The sequence below is a fragment of the Amblyomma americanum genome, chromosome 7 (genome assembly GCF_052857255.1).
Source record: "Amblyomma americanum isolate KBUSLIRL-KWMA chromosome 7, ASM5285725v1, whole genome shotgun sequence".
NCBI lineage: Eukaryota > Metazoa > Arthropoda > Arachnida > Ixodida > Ixodidae > Amblyomma > Amblyomma americanum.
This window is the reverse complement of record NC_135503.1, coordinates 135819791-135834851: the sequence shown is the minus strand read 5'-3', so window position 1 is coordinate 135834851 and position 15061 is coordinate 135819791.

Sequence of the window (15061 nt, the reverse complement as noted above, 5' to 3'; positions counted from 1 at the left end):
CTGAATCAGACTTTATCCATATCACAGAAGCTGAAATGCTTGAAGGTCCTACCGACCAGAATGTAATCGACGTTCACCGAATCAAGATCCGCAGGGATAACAAAGAAATAGATACCAAACACATGGTCCTCACATTTAACACCACTACCTTGCCCGAAACGATCGAAGTTGGATACTTGAAAGTCAACGTCAGACATTATATACCCAATTCCCGCCGATTTTCAACTGTGAAAAGTTTGGCCACGGCTCACAAAGTTGCCGCGGCCACAAAACCTGCGCGAAATGCGCTTCGAAAGACCAGCATTCGGAGGAATGTGACGCAGCACTGCGCTGCGCAAGCTGCGAAAGAGACCATGCAGCGTACTCCAGGGCATGTCCGTCCTGGAAAAAAGAAAAAGGAAATAATTACCATAAAGACAAAAGAAAACATTTCATTCAAAGAAGCAAGGAGGCGTTTTGCGCTTACGAACACATTCTCTTTCACAGCAAAACCCAACTTCGCTGATGTGGTGCGCGGGGGCGTAGCACCACACAGCACTACGGCACCTGCCGAGGCTGCTTACACAGAGCCAGTGGCAGGGCCATCCACGCCCCAGGCAGGGACAGCGAAGGCTGCTCTGCCACCCTCAAAGCAGGGAGCGCCGGTACATGGGTCGGCATCCCGCAGGACCTCCCCCCCGTCGGGAGAGGCCTGAAACTCCAGCACCTCGGTTGAGGTGATGGATACAGCACCCACTCCGCCTCCACTACAGAGGCGGAACAGCTCTCTTGAGCGGAAAAAAGACAAGCCCCTAATAACGGGCCCACTACCTAAGTAAATCCCCTTTCATTTCCTCTCAAAAAGATAAACATGGCATTTTTAATCCATTGGAATTGTAGAGGATTTATGCGGAATTACAGCGACATAACACATATTTTAGGGTCAATGTTACCCACAGCTTTATGTCTTCAGGAGACCAATCTTGGTCCACAACATGTGCATATCCTGAAACATTATACAACTTTTAGACGCGATTGAGAGCAGGCAAATTGGCTATCGGGAGGCGTGGCGTTAGTCGTTCAAAGCGGTGTACCTGCTCAAGAAATTAAACTCAAAACAAAACTTGAGGCGGTTGCAGTCAGTATCGTAAGCTACAAAACAGTAACAATCTGTTCCGTATACATTCCTCCACATTTTACGTTAACACTCCATGATCTACAGCAACTGACCAGAGAACTTCCGGGGCCATATCTGCTACTTGGGGATTTTAATGCTCACTCCTCCCTGTGGGGAAGCGAACGCTGTGGCGCTAGAGGTCAAATAATGGAAGATTTTATCCTGACGAATAATGTATGTCTTTTAAATACGAAAAAGGCCACATACTGTTCCCCAACGTCTGGGAAAATGAGCAGTTTAGACCTGTCTTTTTGTTCACCTTCTGTTTTTAGCGATTTTAAGTGAGACGTTTTAGACAACCCCTTTGGGAGTGATAACCTACCAGTTTTTATAAGCCTATCATCCTCACCTGCAGTCATCCCAACCAAACCACAACAATGGAAGCTACATTTAGCTGATTGGGCGTTGTTTAGAGAAAAGGCCAGATTAGAAGACATATACTCAGAAACACTTAACATAGATGAAATCAATGAAATTCTCACAAATTGTATCATCGATGCTGCACGGCTAGCTATTCCCCTGTCCACAGGCGTGGTGCGCCAGAACCACAAAATATGGTGGACGCAAGAATGTTGGGAAGCCAAAAAACAACAAAATAAGGCCTGGGGTGTATTTCGTAGGTATCCTACTCACGAAAATCTAATAGTTTTCAGAAAGGCAAAAGCTAAAGCCCGATATATAGGGCGGAACGCGGGAAAAATGTCTTGGAAAAATTATGTGTCGTCAATAAACAGCTCGGCAACATCAAAAAAACTGTAGGAGCAGGTCAGAAAAGTAAATGGCAGCTATTCCCCATTCACCCATCCTCTGCTGACGGATCCTGGTATTCAGACAAGTATTAAAGAACAAGCAGACATTTTGGGGCAACATATTTTTATAGTTTCTAGTTCTTCCCACTATACACAGTCATTCTTAAAATACAAAAACACAACCGAAAAACAAAGGCTCCCTACGGCAGGCAGCACAAACGAGCCTTACAATAATTTGATTACACTACAAGTAATACAGAGAGTACTGTGTATAGGTAAACAAACCGCACCAGGCCCCGACGAAATTCATTATGAAATGCTGTCCCATCTATCTGAGCAATCTGTAGAATTGCTGTTAAAATCTTTTAACAAAATTTGGGTAGTAGGGAAAATACCAGCTGCTTGGAAAAAAGCCGTTATTGCTTCATTTCTAAAACCAGGAAAGCAACCAACCTCCCCTAACAGTTACAGGCCTATAACTCTTACAAGCTGTCTTGCCAAATCTTTTGAGAGTGTTATAAATATTAGATTAATGTTTATTCTAGAATCCCGAGAGCTTCTTGATGTCCACCAATGTGGTTTTAAAAAAACATGTTCCACAGTCGACCACTTAGTCCGCCTGGAAAACACAATCCGAGAGGCCTTTATACACAGGCAACACTGCCTTTCAGTTTTTTTCGATATGGAGAAGGCATATGACACGACCTGGAGGTTCGGGATTCTTCGCGACCTGGCAGATCTTGGTATCCGCGGGAGGATGCTGGAATATTTGAGCGAATTTTTATCCAACCGTTCTTTCCAAGTTCGTCTCGGCGCAACCCTCTCAAGTAATTTTACTCAGGAAAACGTCGTTCCTCAGGGATGCATTTTAAGTACTACATTGTTCATAGTAAAAATGAATTCTTTAACCAGTATAATTCCACAGTCCATTATGTACTCGGTCTACGTTGATGACCTTCTAATTGCATGCACATCTTCTAGCCTGGCAACTTGTGAGAGAACTACAACTCACAATAATAAATTAGCACTTTGGGCAGACAGAAATGGATTTAGGTCTTCTCCAGAGAAAACTGTTGCGGTTCTTTTCTCGCTGCAGAGAGGACTGCGGACTGATCCCACCCTCCACTTGAACGACACCACACTTCCAGTAAAACAAGAACACAAATTTTTAGGCTTAACTTTTGACAGAAAGCTAACGTTTCTACCACATATAAACACCCTAAAAAAGAAAGCCACCCAATCCCTGAATATACTTAAAGTACTCTCACGGAAGCGTTGGGGATCCGATAGGAGGTGTCTATTCCACATCTATCGCTCTCTAGTACGCTCTTCGTTAGACTATGGATCCATAGTGTAAGGGTCTGCGAGGCCATCATACCTTAAAAAGCTAGATCCAGTACAAAACCTCGGGTTGCGCCTTTGAACTGGTGCTTACAGAACATCACTCATAAATAGCTTTCACGCAGAAGCAAATGAACCGACCCTCACCAACAGGAGAACAATGCTTACCTGTGCATACGTACTGAAAATAAGGTCGCTACCGAAACATCTTTGTTACACCATAGTTTCAAAAACCCATCCAGAACACTGTTCACCAACAAACCTCAAGCTGTAAAACCATTGCTCCTCCGCTTTGAAGAAATATGCCAAGAAATAAACATACTAGATGCACTTCCTGATGTTGCCCAGAGACCCGATAGGTTGCCACCTTGGTATTTGTTTCCTGGTGTATGCGACTTCGCACTGACACACATTCAAAAAAGACATACCCCACTGGAATATATACAGCAAGAGTTTCTTGGAGTAAGTGAAAAATACTAGAAATTCACAGATTTCTACACAGATGGATCTAAGACAGCACGCTATGTAGGGAGCGCGATAGTGCAAGGGAAATGGGAAAAAGTAGTCAGGCTGCCTCAGTGCGCTTCAATCTTTACAGCAGAATGCTACGACATTGCTCTAGCTGTAGAACAAATATTGAAGAAAAACATACAGAACAGTGTTATCTACAGTGACTCGCTCAGCGTAATTACAGCAATAAACCCCAGAAATGCAACCGAACCCTTAATAGGAAACATAATACATAATGTATTACGAGCTGATTCACAAGGACATACAATAAAGTTTTGCTGAGTTCCCAGTCACGTGGGCATCAGCGGAAATGAGAGGGCTGATGCAAGCGCTGCACTTGCCCTTAACGCAAAAATAAAACCAGTAAACATACCGCATAAGGACTGCATCAAGTTAGTCCAGAATAAATTGAGAGAAAAATGGCAGGCTTCTTGTGACAACGAGGTCAACAAGAAGCTGTTCTTTGTAAAACCTGTCCTGGGTGAATGGAAGACCTGTAGGCACCAGGAACGATTTATTGAAGTAATTTTATGTCGTCTTCGCATTGGACATACACACATTACACATAATTTCTTACTAACGAAACAAGACAACCCTCGTTGTGAAAGATGTAGAGACGAACTAACAATAAACCATATTTTATTCTCTTGTGCAAAACTCGAAAAACTAAGAAATAAGCACTTTACGCAATTTTATAATGAATACATTCCTTTACACCCAGCGCTGCTTTTAGGCGAAAATGCCATTGTTAACATATCTTCCGCTTTTAGCTTTTTAAAAGAAGCAGGTGTTCTTCAGAAACTGTAAACTTTGATCCACAGCTTTGCTTTATAATATGATGCATTTCAGCCGTTTTCTCATTCCATAAGAAGAGGGCTGAGGTGGTTATTTGAATGGTTGGGAGCCTCAGGATCCTTGCCCAGCCAAGGAGGGCTACTGACGTTATCTGACCTTCTGGAAAGCGTTTATTTTTAGCCATTTATAAAATTTCTTCTTTCTCTTACTACTACCAGAACGAAATAGCAATTTAAGTTCTCTACACAACAATGTTTCCTCCCACGTACAGAAAAGTGTTCATATACCTTGTGCCTGGCGCATGATAGCCTTAGCTGCTTATGTGCCATTAAACCCAACACAACACAAACACAGAGCCGTCGGTGTACACGAGGAGATGGTCCTGGAGCTCCTCGTGTATGACGGCTCTGGCCAGCTGCTGCACAGCACAAATAGGTGTGCTCCGCTTTCCCGCCATACCGACGATATCTCGCTGTACCTCCGAGGCAGCAGGCCAGGACGCGCAGGAGCCGCATACGGGGGTGGACCTTCAGTCAATTGCTCATACTCGAGCAGAGCCGCACGCATTCGTGAGCGCGGGTTTGAGAGCATACGCTGCAGCAGCGAGCTGCCGTCCGGTGCGCTGTGAAGACGGTCGAAGTGATTCAGTACCCTGCGCGCTGCTTGAAGCTCAAGTGGGCGCGCTCCTGCCTCGGCCTACGTTGCGGCGCACTGCGAGTTTCTGGGCAAGCCGAGGCACATGCGCAGGGACTTGCGGTGTGGAGCTCGAGCTTCTTCCAGCACGGCTTGCGCACCATGACGAGCAGCAGCGCTTAGAACGCCGCCCCCCAAGCTGCGGCATTGTGTAGGCGCAGCGCAGCTTGCTGGGAGATGCCCTGGCCTCGATCGGTGACCTTGTGCACGGCGGCGGTGAGCCTATTCATCTGCAGACAGCCGTTGGTCGCCGCGGGCCGGAAGGAACTTTGCCAGTCGATGTCCAGGCCAAGGTACCGCACCCACTTTCGCCAGATTCGGAGCCCCCTCCAGTAACAGTGCGCAAGGTGCGCGCGCGAGCGCAAAACGTAGATCATGGCCACCGATTTTTCCGTGCTCAGCGACAGACAAAGGCCACACAATCTGGCGTCGATAGCGGTTAGATCTCCCTGAAGGCACCCCCCTCACGCGGAGAGCCTCGACCGGTGGTCCCCTGCACCCCCGAGTTATGCCGGCTGTATATATGGACATGTACAGGGTTGGGCGCCCGGTGGTCCCCGGCACCACAGAGCTGTTGAATGCATGTATGGGCATGTTCAGGGTTAGAATAATTGGTTTTTTGGGAAAGGAAATGACGCAGTATCTGTCTCATATATCGTTGGACACCTGAACCGCGCCGTAAAGGAAGGGATAAGGGAGGGAGTGAAAGAAGAAAAATTCAGGGGCACTTTTTTCACCTAAAGTGCAGTTAGGCGAAAGCCATTAGCGCGTTCTTGCGGCTTGTGTTACTGATATGTAGTTAAGGCCTTAAGTACTTGCGTTTGTACGCATTCTGAGACTCCATTGAAGCGAGCTCTAGGAGGGAGATTGTGCGGCACCCGACTCGGTCGACAGCTGCGAGGCGTCTGGCGCGGGCGCAGCGCGTGTGCAGGTGGCGTCACCTCGCGCATGAGCAGTGAACTACTAATGGGGCAACATGGCCTCCGCGGCGCGTGGAGGATTCGCTACGACTATCGCGAGGAGCCGAGTTGGGGTGGGCGGCTTTTCCACAGCTGGCATGACGTCACGTACAGCGAGCGCCCCTCGCGGTAGCGGCGCGCAGCTGCAGTGTGGAGGATTCGCTGGGACGATCGCGACGAGCCGAGTTGGGGCCCCGCTTTTCCATGGCTGGTATGCCGTCACACACAGGTCACGCTAAAGGTCAATGGTGGATTCTCCGGGACGACGGCCAAAAGCATAAACCTCGAGAAGTATTGCTTTCACAATAAAAGGAAGAAAGAGGTGCCGTAGTGGAGGGCTCCGGAATAATTTCGACCACCTGGGGATCATTAACATGCACTGACATCGCACAGCGCACGGGCGCCTTAGCGTTTTGTCTCCATAAAAACGCAGCCGCTATGGTCGGGTTTGAATCCTGCATTGGCATTCACAACGTGGCAGCAGAAATGCGGCACTGAAGCTATAGACGGTCGGCGTTGTGGCATTAGCGTTGAGAGCGCCCTAGAGTGCAAAGATTTGGAGGGAAGGAAGGTGCATAACTGGCACCTTGGAGCAGTGGACGCCACAATCGTGCTTTGAGGTACGTGGCGGTGAGGAGAGCGATGTGGGAAGCATGCATTAGCGCTAAAAACGTTGTGGGAGACACGCGGCACTGCCGTAGTAGGCCGTAGCGTTCATTGCGTGGATGGATGAATGCAAACAAATTTTATTAGAGGAAAAAAAAATTGGCAGTGGCTTAGCTCGGCTTTGCCACGATGTACGTAGCGAAAGCTAAGACATAGCATGGTTAGCCTTGGTTAATCTTTATTGCAAGTCCAGGGTAGTCTGGTTGTCTAGCTATGTTCTTGTCGCAATAAAGACGACACAACTGTGGTTTCGGCACAGGAGAGCTCTCCTTTTCAATCCTCTGACATGTTATCAGGCATGCGGCGCAGCTGGCGAAGCGAGCGGAGGCGAGCGCAATGACGAGGAACGCGGTGTGACGTGATATTAAACGGCGGCGGCGGCGAGCCGCGTGGTGTGACGTCATGCCGCGCGGCGGCGGCGACCACGCAAAACGCAGTAACCGTCTCACCCGAACCGCGCCGTCTCACCCGACACCCGAACCGCACCGTAAACGAAGGAATAAAGGAGAGAGGAAAATAAGAAAGAGAAAACTGAAAATTTAAAGTTGCATTTTGTGGAAAGGCGCGGCGCTGCGCAGCAGCGGAACACATGTGGCTCGGTGCTACTGGTGGCGCATGCACATTTGTGACTAGGGAGCGAGAGAGAGTAATGCGCCGTGTGTCGTCACCATAGAGTTTCTTACTATTAACTTGAGGAAAACCTGGCGCCCTCCTATGGGAGTTTGCATGGAGCTTACTCGAGACCCCCTGGGCCACCATTGACATTCTAAGCATCATGGGGCGGAGAGCTACCGACTGCAGAACCACAAATTTTGGCCGAAAAAATAATACAAAAATAAACTTTGGTTGATAATCAAGAATGCGCTAGCATTCAATATCCTGTCTATAAATTGCAACAAACCAGCAGATAAGCATGTAAAGTTTGCGCAAAATAAGCGATGGCTGACTCTCCTATTGGCCAAGCATTGCTGACAACAAAATCCAATAATTCGTACTTAACAGGCGCATTTTTAAAAATAATTATATTGCCAGAAAAAGTGTCGCTTTAACACTTTAAGAGGTTTTTTAATGGCACTTCGGAAGCCAAAAACCTTTTATTGGCATGGCGTGCTGTTGCGTTGTCGCTACTATGGCTGTTGCGCACTACGTTTGCGCCAAAGTCGTCTGCGCCGTGGACGGAACGGGACATCTCTGTAACGCCACTCTCTGTTCCTGAAAAAAACCCGTCTGTCCCGCACAAAGTAGGTCATCGCCCCATGATGCTTTGAGCGCCCATGGTGGCCCAGGTGCAGCGCGGCGAACTCCATGGTCTTCACTGCTCCTCACGCATGCGCAGCACGGCTTTCTAGGAATCGCGTGAAACTGCTCAACCTGCGACCAGTAAAGCTTTCGCTTTAATATACTTCCAGAGTGGTCTCCTACTGGTCCAGGAGTCCACGGGCGTGTGCTTCACATAAAGTCTGATCCATCAGCCATTTCTGGCCGGCGGGCTTAGCGGCCCGTAAAGCAGCCTCCCAGGAAGAATGATTGCGATTGGGGATGGGGGGTACTGCCTTTGGGGAAGGACGTTCCCAAACGTAGTGGAAAAGTGTGGATCTGGGCACTCCGCAGGTGTTACAATGGCGAATAAAGGTGGGGTGTAAGCATGAGAGATGGTAGGGTGAAATAATGAAGCCCGTCTGTAACTGTCGCCATGCGGCGCTGGATAAGGGCGACAAGTTACTGTGGGGTGGTGGTAATGTCATGCGGCTGAGTTTGCAGAATGTGCTGAATTGATTATATGTATAAAGGACCGATGGGGCCTCTTCCGCCAGGTTAGGTGCCTGATTGTCCGGGGTCCCGGAGGAGAGTTCTCGGGCCAGCGCATGAACGCGCTCATTATCGGGGATCGAGGAATGCCCAGGAATCTACGACAGAGTAACCTTTCGATCGAGAGAGGTGGGTGTGGCAAGAATACGGTGTGTGGTCTAGGAATCTATGCAAATTTCGGTTATGTTTTAGTCAATGGTGGAGTGCGCCAGTGCAAGTGCGACAGTGGCTCATTCCACCTCTGCAGGTGAATTAGTTCGGATAGTGGCGGCGGCCCGCACAGTACAGTATTCATAGGTGTCGACCGCCGTGATGAAACCTACTTTAGAAATTTCTGCCGCGTCGACATAAAGGGTATCGGAGCGGTTGCTGTATGTTTTGGGGTAATAGCTCGCTCGAGCCTGCCGCCTACCCTGATGGAGACTAGGGCTCATATTGTGCGGTAGGGGCTTCTGATATATACATGATCCTGCTTGCGCAGAGAAATCAATTAAGGTGTAGGACTTGTTCGAGTGGGAATGAGGGGAGTGAGATGGAGCTGTCGCAGTAGGCGTTGTCCTGTTTCCGTGCGACTCAGGCGGACTAATTAGTTGGTGCGTTGAGGCTCTATTATTTCGACCATGGTATTGTGGGTACGAGTGGCCAGGAGATGTTTCGTGCTAACCGTCCGTGAAAGACGTAGGGCCGAGGTGACAGCCGTGCGTAATAAGATGTCTGCCTGTTGTGTTTTGGCGCTGAGTGAGTACGTGGCATGGGAGGTGGTATGTAAAGCGGCTAATGATTAATGCATTTTCCATATTGAGGGTCTCGCGTTCAGACAGCCCGTGATTGCTTGCTGCCAGCCGCTTGATTAGTGCAGCCACCTGTTTGGTCTGTCTTTGCAAGAGCTGAAGGGTGGCGGTTGCATCGAGTGTGTTGTTCATGAGAAGGCCGAGAATCTTCACCTGAGACACAATGGGCACTGGATTCCCTTACAGGTGCAGTTCAACGGTTGTGAGGGGGGGGGGGGGTTTATAGGGCAGGGGTTTCAGCTGCAAGAGTTACGATTTATTTGGAGAGCAACGAAGGAATGTGTTTGCTAACTGGGGGGTGGTGATATCTACGACAGATTTCAGGATTTCCTGGCCTGTTCCAATGGATCTTCCCGTAGTCCAGAGGGTTATATCATTTGCGTATATGGCTGTGTGGAGCTCTGAGATAGCAACGAGGACCTTTGCCAGTTGCGTTAGGGCAATGTAAAAAAGTAAAGGTGATAGGACCGCCCCCTTTGGGGTTCCCCTGTTAGGCAGGCGGGAAGTAAGGGAGGCGACACCCTCAAGGTAGAGTCCTGTCATGCGTCCCTGAAGGAAGGCCCGAACATAATGCCATATGCGGGTGCAGCAGCTTGTGGTGGCTAATGTCGTCAAGATATGGTCATGGCTTATTGTGTCGAAGACCTTATGAATATCTAGGGCCAGTATGGCCCACGTGTGGTCCGTACGGCACTTAGTTAAAAGAGAGACTCTTTAAGGGCGGGAAGCACGTCCTGCGCCGAGATGTTTGAACGGAAGCCAAAAGGTAGATAGATAAAGAGGAGGAGGGAAAGACAGGCATGTTAACCAGAAAGGGGTTCCGGTTGGCTACCCTGCACTGGGGAAGAGGGATTAGGGGCTAAAAGGAGGAAGAGAGAAGGGGAAAAAGGCATAACACACACATACGCACAACGCTGTCACAATTTGTCACTCAATCCAGTCGCTCTCAAGTAGACAAAGAGTGCCTTGTATGCCTTGAGGGCAGTCGACTGCTGTGGTCACGGACCGAGAATCTTTTGCTCTGTTAATGGGCGAGGATCGAGGCGGTCCAGGGCACAACATAGTGTATGTCTTGCACTTGCAAATGCAGGGCACTCACAGAGAAGATGAGCGATGGTCTCCTCACAACCGCAGCTTTCGCAGGCAGGACTGTCGGCCATCCCCATCCGGAAAGCATAGTGGTTGGTAAAAGCAACACCGATCCATAAACGGCATAACAATGTTGCGTCGCGACGTGCTAAGTTACGTGGAAGACAAAGGCGCAGTCCAGGATCCAGTGCCTTGAGGCGGAGGTTGCAAAATTCTCCCGTGTTCCATGCTAAATGTGTGAGCTCCAGCGCCAAAGGTCGAAGCCCACATTCTGCGCCAGGTCTTGATATTGGGATCATCACTGGAAGTCCGTCGTTGTGAGCCGAACGCGCAAACGCATCGGCCTGGTGATTACCGTTAATACCACAGTGTCCTGGCAGGCATTGATAAATGATGTCATGACCTTTGGAAACCGTGCCGTGGTACAGTAGACGGATCTCAGCATCAAGTTGTTCCTGCGACCCGCGGCGTAGCGCAGCTTGCAGGGCTTGAAGGGCTGCTTTAGAGTTGGTGAAAACCGTCCTGTCATGTGGAGGTTCCTGACTGATGAACTCTACCGCAGCCCGTAAGGCTGCGAGTTCCGCACCAGTTGAAGATGTTGGATAGGCCGTCTTCACTTTCGTGAAGATGGATCTGGCCGGTATCACCACCGACCCTGCAGAACTGCAGAACTGGTCGAGTGAACTGATCCATCTGTGTAAACATGCATGCGGTGACTGTGGTAAGAATGCAGGTGGTTCAATGTCAGTTGTTTGAGAGCGGGTAGTGATACACCAGCTTTCCTCGTAATTCCGTAAATATAGAGGTGAACCCGAGGTTCATGAAGACTCCATAAGGGTGAGAACGGTCTTGACGCAGGGGTGAACTCCGATGGAAGATATGCGCGATGAGCTTCAATGACTTTGGCGAATGCAGTACGCGGCCTAATTATTGGGAGTGTTGCGAGGTAATGACAAAGAACCCGTGTGAGGTGCCGAATATGTGTTCTCATGGTGTTAACAGCAATGAATGTAGTAACAGGATGTTCCCGGGCAACAAGAACAGTTGCTGCTGTTGATGCACATTTAGGCAGTCCAAGGCAGATACGGAGAGCTTGCGCTTGCACACTTTGAAGAGTCTTGATATTTGTCTTTCAGTGTGCTCTATGCTGCAACTGTACCGTTCCCTATTTCTGGGCTACATGTGGTACAGTCTTCCGATATTCAGTTCCATTAGAACGGAAGCCAAACTGAACGTTGAATAGAAAGCCTGTTGCATCAAGGAGTGGTTTCAGGCGAATGTTAATGACATGCCCGAAAAGCTTGCCGACACAGCTCGTTAAGTAGATGGGTTACAAATTTTGAAGGGTGAGGGGTTTTCTAGGCTTGCGTATAAATCGCATGCTGGCTTGGGTCTAGGCTGATGGGAGCGTCCCAACATGCCAGTGATTACTAAAGAGCTCCGTGAGTTCCTGAATGAACACTTCGTCTAGATTCAATAGTGCCTTGTACGTTATGCCATCCAGCCACACAGCCGTAGAGTGGTGAATACTAAGGAGTGCGCGGCGAATTTCGCATAAGGTAATGTCGGCGTCAAGTTCCGGGTTAGGTGGAGGTAGATTGGGTGGATCTGCTGACTGAAAGGATGCGGGTATATAAGTGTCCCGTAGTTGGCCAATTACGTCTATGCCCTTTTGGAGCTCTAGTTGTATTTGACGTTGTGTGCTTGCTTGTGTCTGAGATTTAGTGGTTTTTGGAACTAAGAGAGCATGTAGGAGGGACCACGTGCGGTTAGTCCTTAATTTACCCTTGAGGTCGCTGCAAAAGGTTGACCAGTTTACGCGGGCTAGCGTGTTCACGTATTCTTCTGCCTCACAAATGAGAGCGGCTGTGCGGAGTCTCAATTTACGACTGTGCTGCTGGTGACGCCAGCGCTTGACAAGTCCCTCTCGGGCCTCCCATAGATGGGCCAGATCCAGATCAACCTGCGGTTCCGTAGGGGTGTTTTTAATGCATTTTATGTTCGCCTGGATAGCCTCTACCAGACGGTCTGTCAGTCGGTGACAGTTCGGGGTTCTGTAAAATCAGCTGCCAAGTATGAGCGCAATTTATCCCAGTCAGTGAGGAGCTGTGAAACAGGGCTGAAAATCTTGAAATCGTAAGCAATAGGAGTGAAGACTGAAAGTGGTCACTCCCAAGGCTGTCTTAGAGCACCGTGTGCGATTTAGCGATTATGTTCGATGTGGCTTATGCGAGATAGGGTGTGGTGTCGAGGGTGACTCTTGCGCCAATGCGAGTGTGTAAGGTGGGGTTTGTGATCGGGCCGACGTTGTAATCAGCCGTTGCGGTAGAAATGACCTGCATTTAAATCAGCCACCACTACGAGCCTTGAAGAACGAAAGGAGCCCAAGATGGTCGGAATAGTTCGGCTTTTATCTTTGGGATTGCTGTATACCTAAAGAATAGTGAGGCCATAGGTGTGACCGGGTGAGCTGAGCTCTATCGCGGTATACTGAGTGCACTTGCTGGCGGGCGTGTTTATCGGTGTGGGGTCTAGCACCGGCATGGATGCGAGTCTCAAGATTGCCATACATAACGTAAGGGCAGCCGTGTGAGAACCGCGGATATGAATGCGATTTGTTTCCGTCTCTTGCGGAGCCATGACATTGGGGGGATTAGCGGAGTTGGTGATATATGCTGCTAGTTGCGTTTGTTTTCGGCCTATGCTGCGACAGTTCCAATGCCATATAACTGTTTCTGTGGGTGTAGTGGTCTGGCGTCACCGCCGACGTTTTCGCGTGCTGTTGTTCTCTGCTAGGTTGCTGGTCTGGAGATGTTGGATGAGGACAGGCAGAGGGGTGAACTGCGCGCTGCTTGCAAAGCAATTCGTCATAAGGTTTTTGTGCTCACGCTTACTTCCTGCTGTTGAGTTCGGCGAATTTGGACATGGGCAGGACTCCCTGAGGACCACAGCGCGGGTAGGTGAGCCCTCTGGGGCAGACGTGGCTGCAGAAATGCGGGATGCAGCAACGACCATAGCGTACCCAAGTATTCGTTCATGAATGCCGGAAGCAGCGACGACCATAGCATCCCCACGTATTCGCTCCGGTCCTGAGACAACGAAGTACGAGATCAGTGTTGCCCTCTTCAGTCACGCTGGGGTTAAATAATTGCCCGAGTGCCGCACCTTCGACAGAGGTTCCGCGTTCCGGTCATCAGTACAAGATCTTTCAACCCCCACTGGGAGACAGCCTGCGTTCCTGTGTAACGCAGGCGCCTTCCGGGTCCAGATAGGCGCGGTCCGGACACACTTGCTCACCCACCTGGAGGCCGCGTGGACGACAACGTGACCGGGTCCCGTTCTCTTTCCCTCGACCGAGCTACAAGAGAACATCAGGACCGCCCTGCCGTTGGTGGTACCATCAGTGACATCGTTAGATTGGACATCATTCTTCGAACTATATTGCCCTGCTAGGGATCTGGGAAATACGAAGAATATTTAAGGAACTGCTGATTTGGTACCATAAGGGAGCCCCCGTTTTGAGAGACCCTTTGCTGAGAGAGACTCCCGACTGCTAAGAAGCTCTCTTTACTGAGAAGGACTCTCAGTTGCCCGTACTTGTACATTATGTAACTAGTCCCTGTATAAAATATTCCAAGTTTTCTTTCCCCAATCGTCCTCGTTTATTCTGCGGCCCACTCACGCTACCTGAATCCCAACAACTGGATAGCAGCTGTGGGACGTCCACGTGAAGTTACCGGCTCCAATGGGCCTCGGCAGCTACGGGACTGACGGGCGTAAGCTATACCTTGGCAGGATGAGTGCCCAATAATTTCCGTTCATTTCGCCAGACCGTACTAGCACAGGCAGATGCTAGGTGCGGATTCCTGTTGTCTGGGAAATTGATTTAGGGAAACTGTTTTGTCCACTTCAAGCTTGGCTTTTGTTTTAGTGGGCTTGCTAACGAATGGTGGAACTCACGATGGAGAAGTTAAAAGTGCAGGAGCTGGCGATTTCGCTACGTTCTTCGAAAAGAAATTCTCGAGGCTATGCGGCAGGAGGAGGTAACTACTGAGGACGTCGACGAGGCTTGGGAAACGGTTTTGGGACGCAAAGAGCAGAAAAGACGGGAGTGCTGAAAATACTGCGACTCAAAGGGACGCGCATATGAGCAACTCCTGGCGCCTGAGAAGTACTGGCGGCAGCTTCTAGAGCTCGCACACGAAAATGCATGGGCGGGCCACCTAGGCATAAAGAAAACAATGTCTAGATTAGCCCTCGAATATTACTGGCCTGGCTGCTGGAAAGATGTGGAACAGCTTGTTAGATCTTGCGACTCCTGCCAGCGGGTCGGCAAGTCGACGGATAAATGGAAAGTGCCCATGACACTTGTTCTCATCATTACAGAGCCCTTTCGGCGTCTTGTAATAGACAGTATAGGCCCGCTGCCAGCGTCCAACTCTGGTTGTCGCTACACTCTGACCTCACTGTGCGTGTAAACCAAGTTTCCCGAGGCCATTTCCT